Source organism: Mustela lutreola, chromosome 6, assembly GCF_030435805.1.
Source record: "Mustela lutreola isolate mMusLut2 chromosome 6, mMusLut2.pri, whole genome shotgun sequence".
Taxonomy (NCBI): Eukaryota; Metazoa; Chordata; class Mammalia; order Carnivora; family Mustelidae; genus Mustela; species Mustela lutreola.
The window spans coordinates 134,331,788-134,338,754 of NC_081295.1; positions in this window are offsets into that span (position 1 = coordinate 134,331,788).

Consider the following 6,967-nt stretch of genomic DNA (forward strand, 5'->3'; position numbering starts at 1 on the left):
AAACTATCTTTAACAAAAAGCCTGTACTGATAAAAATAGCAGAAGAGATGGTAACTGTCCCTCAAGGTCTCTAAGTGGCAAAAGAACATCTCTGACCATGGTAAGAAAAATATCGAGGATGCCAAAAACAATGCATGAATCACCCAGAACTCTTTCAGAGAAAGAAGAGTGACAAGGAAAGCTTGGGATCCTTTTGTTGCTATTGGATGGAAGCCAAGAGGAACAAGTCACACTTGTTGCTTGTTAGATATTATTATTGTCTTGTTGTTATTGTTAACCCCAAGTGTTAACTACCATCCATCCCTAGTTGTATGGGCTAAGAAAGTAAAAGCTACATGCAGGGAACACTTGTTATTTAGGAAAAAGACTTCAGTGGATTAACAGATGTAGAAATTATTGATCATGAATACATAGTTGTTGGGGTTTGTGAATGAGTACATGGGAATTTATTAAAACTATTCTGTCTGCTTTTGTAGATGGTGAAATTCTCCATACTACATAGTTAGAAACAACAACAATAAACAACTGTACTGATAACTGTTATGTTGAAGTGGCCAAACGTTGCCCTCTGAGCTTTTAGCATTTGCTACTGACAGAGAACTCAAATAAGGATAACAAGTGACTGAAAGTCCAATACAGAGTATCATATCTGTATTGGTGCACAGCATAACCCCCTTTTAAAAAACTATTAGAGAATATCGCTAAGTTCTGAAACCTAGTGGTTTCCTACTATCTTCCTCCTTATTTGGAGACATCTGGCCTAAAATGAAGACCTGTCTGATTTATGCACTCAAGGACTGCTGGCTAAGCTGGAACCAAGAAATGATGGTGGATCTCTCTGCTGCCCTGAGAAGTTGTGTTTATTATCTATCTTCTCTACTTGGTGAGCTCTTCATATGGGAGCTGGACAGGCAAGACCCTGAAGAGCCCAGGCATGGAGTAAAAGAAGTAAGAAACCTCATTCCTGCTTTTCAGCACAGTAACCCAGCAACTCATCACCAATCATGACTAGACTCATCACACTTCCTCCTTTGGTATAAACTGAAGAAAAAGGTAGAGGTACAAGTCAAAAATTTCCTTTAAATCTTTCCCCAGGGAAGAAGAAGGAAGAAGACAGAGGCTTGGACTAAATCTCTCTCCACCCCTCACTCAGAGGCAGAAACATGGGACAATTAGTTTGTCTAAAAAATAAATACTATCAGAAAAACACATGGTCCTAGTAGTAAGAGGCTTAACAGAGCAAAATGTATTCTATGAGGATGCAGAAAACCTGAAATTGCAGCCCTGTCTGGTTATATAATCTGAGGAAAGTTCCTGGTCCTCAATTGCTTTACAATTAAATAGAGAGTTCCCTTCCCCCTCCACTCCTCTTTCTTCATTTTGCAAGCACACAGAGACTAAGACACAGGCCTTCCCCTCAAGGAGCTAAAGTCTTAGAGGTTTGGGGAAAATCACTGGTTTTGGTCTATTCTAAAATCTGAAATCTGTGATTAAGATACCTGATACCTCCTGATAAAGCCAGCTTTCCCTTTCAGTTAATAATTAGAGTTGGGAGAGAAGATTTCCTGTCCGCTTAAAGGTTCTTTTAGTCTGACTAAGAACCAAATTAACATGAGACAGATGAATCAGAGAAAATCAAATGTAATTTCATAATAGAAGGAACCCACACTTGGAAATTCCAAAGACAGTCTGGCAAAAGGAAGTTTATACATCATCCTGAACTAAGGAGAAGGGGATGGGGGTCTGGGGCTTCCAATGCAAGAAATGCAAATCACAGGGAAATGTAATAGAGTAAATGTTTGGTAAACAAATATTTGCTGGGCCACTCAGAAACAATAGGGTGTAGAAAACTTGGTTCAAACACGCCATGCTATTTTCCTCCCTGTCTTCCATATGTAGTGCATAGTATAATGTATTTATCTATGGTGATAGCTCTCTTCCTGGAGCTGTTTCTCTATCTAAATTCTTTTTTTAGGCTGTTGTGGAGGACATAAAGAGCTTTTCCTGGGTCTGCTGTGTTTGGCTGCTTTTTTTTTTTTTTAAGTTTTTTTGTGTTTTTTAAATATTTTATTTATTTATTTAACAGAGAGAGATCACAAGTAGGCAGAGAGGCAGGCAGAGAGAGAGAGAGAGAGAGGAGGAAGCAGGCTCCCTGCTGAGCAGAGAACCTGATGTGGGGCTCAATCCCAGGACCCTGGGATCACGACCTGAGCTGAAGGCAGAGCCTTTAACCCACTGAGCCACCCAGGTCCCCGTGTTTGGTTGCTTTTTAATTCAAAATAACCTTTATGTCAAAGTGGTCCCTATATTAGCATGAATTTAAATCAACCAAGGCATAAATTAGACCAAACATTACTACTGTTTGTTGATATCCTAAAATAAGAATGTTACTGGAACTTTCCCTTAATGCTTATTATATATCTTCCAAGTCAATCCTCAATCCTGTATTTAACTAAGATGATTTCAAATAAACAATATTATTGAGTGAATAACAGTAGCTAGTAATAAATCTAATCTAAAATATGAAAACTGGATACTTTAATAATGTCTTTATTTTATGTTTCTGGTTGAATGTGTCAGTTTTGTGATTAATAATAAATACATATTTTGTTATTGACGAAAATATATTTATCAGATGTATTTGGTCTTGGTTTCATGGTTCCTGGCACAGAGCTCCTGAAACCACTGGAATTTCTTGAGCAATAAGAGCAATGGGAGTACCTGTTTTCATCATATTTGGTCTTTTGTCCTCAGTTCTTGAAATCCACTTCAGAGCCATAAAAGTGAAATGGGTATCTTGTTATTCACAACCACAACAGGGCTTATTATTAATAAGGTGACTTTGGAAATCATCTATGCATGAGGGCTGGTTGCCAACAGAACAAACCCAAATAGAGCTTGGAACATTCAGTCCCACCCTAGATTTCCAGGGAGAGGAGCAGGGCTGGAGATTGAATCAGTCACCAATGGCAAATCAATTGTGCTTATTTAATGAAGCCTCCATAAAAATCCAAAAGGACGAGTTTGGAAAGCTTCCAGGTTGGTGAATACGTGGAAATTCAGGGAGAGTGATGCACTTGGCAGAGAGCATGAAAGGTTCCCATACCTTGCCCTATGCATCTCTTCCATCAGGCTGTTCCTGAGTAATAACCTTTTATAACACATCAGTAATCTATAAATAAAATGTTTTCCTGAGTTCTGAGAGCTGCTTTAGCAAATTGATCAAACCCAAGGTGGGGATCACAGGAACGCTCAGCCTAAAGCAATTAGTCAAAAGCACAGGTGACAACTCAAACTGGTCACTGGTATCTGAAGTCTTTAGAGAGTATCCCCAAGTTGCTTGGTGGTGTGGGGAAAACCCTCCACTTCCACACTTTGGAAGTGGTGACTAGAACCTTTAGCTGGTGTCAGAAAAATGGGATTTGCCAGAACAGCCATGGTTCACAGAAATATGTGGTTTGTCGAGAGAAAAGGTAAAATGTGGTGGGATAAGGAACTTTTGATCCCTGGATGGCTACTCATGGTATGAACACCCATGGTATAAAAACTGCTGCTACGTTATTGTTTACTAATCCAGTGAGTAAACAGGTTTCCTGAGTTCTGTGAGTCATTCGAGAAAACTAATCAAATCCAAGGAAGGGATCATGGTAACCTCCAATCTGTAGCCAGTCAGTCAGAAGCAGGGCTTACGTTTGATATCTGAGGTGGAGAGCAGTCTTGCAGGATTGAGACCTTACCCTGAGAAATCTGATGTTATCTCAGGGTTATCAGTGTCAGAATTGAGTTGAATTGTAGGACCATCAGTTGGTGTCAAACAGTTGCCCCATAATGGTGTGGGAAACCCTGAACATCCCCGTGCCCACCACACACACATTGAAACAGGGTCCAGACCTTTTAATGTATCACCTAAGAATGGTTATTGCAACTTGTAGAAAGCTACTGCCTGCCTTTTAAAAAATCCCTGCAAAAAAAAAAAAATTCACATAAAGGGCTAATTCATGGGTGTAAAGGGTAATGAGAATAAGTAAAAAGAAATAGTTATAAAGCTCTTACTCTCACTAGCATACATTCCACTCTTACACTGGGAATTCCTTGTATGCAAAGTTCATATGAACTTTGGAATCCAGCATAAACCTTTGATAGTGTTTAGAAAAAAAAGAGAGGGGAAAACACATGAAATAGCAAAATGGAAGGAATCAAAGTGAATGGAAATTCATGGTTATTTAAAAAATTTCACACCTCCTGTCTTTTTCTGCCTCTTGATTCAAAGCTCTAAGCCATGTAAACACTAGAAATTAGTGTTTCCTGCAAAAGCCTTCTTGGATTATAGTATATCAAAACAGAGTTCTTAATGAATTAAGAAACTGTTGAGAAAGTAGAGCACCTCTGAAGTTAACAGCTCTTCAGAACCAGGACTCCACATTTTACTTTTTTGAACACACCCAAAACACACTGAAAGGATATTCAAAAAACGCTTACTGAATTGGATCTTGATGAGAAACGGACAATGCTGTTCTTCTAACTATTAGTTCTATTTTAAGGGGGCAGCTTAAAAATTAATCGATTTAGATTATAACATTCCAGGTCAAGAATGTTCTCCTTCCTTCTTTCTCACTCTATTTGTAGAAGCCTTTTCAGCTTACTGTATTCAGTCAGTATTCCACTGTGTACAAAATACAGAGACTAGCAACCAGAACTATAATAAAAAATTAAAAGCAAAAATAAGTGCTCCTATTAAAAGTTTTAAAAAGTTTTCTTGTCAAGAGAAAAGACGTTTTTAAGTGTTCTCTTCAAGTCCAATAAATGGCTTTGAGAAAAATGTTGAGCCGTTTTCTTTTTGCTGAAGTCCAAGACCTAAATTTAAACTTTGATTAAACATCTTATTTAGTCAATATTCTCTCAAAATATTTATAAGTGCCTGCTACATACCAGGCACTGTGATAACTAGTTGTTAATCCTGGCTTAGCTGCTGGAGTGAGCTACTAAAGGAAGTAACATAATATGAATCATTGCAGATCTTTGATGAGAAGTGAGATTCCCTCTACCCTGGAAGATTAACAGGAAAACAGGAAATGGAGCTAGATAAAACTCAAGGTATCTTCGTCTCTGTCTCTCTTTTCTGAGGTTGGGGAAGGGCAGAGGGAGAGACAGAATTTTAAGCAGGCTCCATGTCCAGTGCAGATCCCCACCTGGGGCCTGATCTCAGGACTCGGAGATCATCACCTGAGCCGAAATCAAGACTCAAATGCTTAATGGACTGAACTACCCAGGTTCCCTGGGTCTGATTTATAAGCCACTGAAAGATCATAAAATTTGATAGGACCAGATAAAGCTATGGGCACCATTTTGTTACCTAACCTTCCAATAATGTAATTAAGAGAAATAAAACCAAGCATTTAGTGAAGAATAACATAATTCAGTTTAGTGAATCAGCGATTAGATATAATTCCACAATCGTAACGAACTTAATGGTGAAACTTTTCTTCCACTTAAAAACCTGTGTTGTAGATTAAGTGCAACCCATTGTAGGAGCAACTATGACAGTCTGATTGAGAGCCCTTGCTAGATCTGGTGGTTTCTTTAAGGATCCCAAGAGATTTCGATTCTTTCAGAGACCCCATGTAGATCACCAGAGTGGGCAACCATTCTCAGAAATGGGTCTAGGAATTATACTAATAAGTATAAATATTCTTTTATCCTTTCTGCCATTCTGAATTGGAATAACAAAATTAAGAGCTAAAAATAAACAAAAATGACATCCAAAGGTAAAACAAGGGGTTAAACCTAATAAGGCAAGTTGGGAATGAGAGTGAAGAGAAAATTTGAAAATAGAGAGTGTTATGTCTTATTTCCCATAATAAGAAGCCAGACTGTGTTATTGACATTTTGGGAGGGAAAATTCATCATTGCATTGTACTTCTTATGCATTGTAAGACATGAAGCAAACCTGACTTTCCGATAACTGGTTTTTGTGACACCAATACCCTGTTTGGGTTAGGATTCTTTTGTAAGCAGATATTGAGACAGGATTTGAATGTAAATATTATTTGGGAGGTGCAGGAAATACTAGTAGGGGGATGAGAAAATGATATAAACAATGGAGGACAACCAGAAAGGGTGTGTTATTAAGCTAGCTGCTGCTGTGGATGACTGAGCAGAATCACCTACAATAACTTGGAAATAGTATAGAATACATCTTATAGTTATCTCACCAGACAAGGGAGCAGAAGTATTTATACTCTGAGTTCTGTCAGTCTTGTTTGAAGTCTACTGGTATATTTGGGGTATACAGAATATTTTTTTCAAAAATAGATAGACTTGAAAGGGATGGGACATACTGAAGTGATAAGTTCCAAAGGATATATAAGCGGAGAACCAACATTATCTGCTACATAGCCTATTTGTTTCTAAATGTCTTTCTGGAGGTCAGTACCAAACCTATCCTGTCTCAACAGGATAACTGCTTTGGGCTATCAAGAGCCACTGAAGAATTTTAGACTATGAGGCAATAATTATCAGATTTACCTTTTTACTGGCATACTCATTTGATTATAGAAGAAATTCATGATTAAAGCCAAAATGTCAATTAAGAAAATGTTGCTGTGGTAAGAGGAGTTAGAAAACAAAAATAAATACATAAATCCTGTTAGGTAACAATAAGAAAAATAGAAAACTAGATCAGAGAGAGGGCTCAAGGGCTGTGATTCTAAATTGTGTGGTTAGGGAAGATCTCACTGTGAAGGTGACATTTCAACAGAAATCTTGAGGAAGTGAGGGAGTAAATGATGAGTATATCTGGAGGGGAAGTGCTCAAGACAAGAGGGAAAGCAAAGGCAAAATCTCAGAGCTGAGCACATGCATGAATTCCTCGAGAACAGAAAAGAAGCCAGAGAGACAAGAACACTGTGAGCTGGTGAGGGAAAGGGGAGAATGAATATCACTGTAGTAGGCAGTTTTCAAGGTGGCC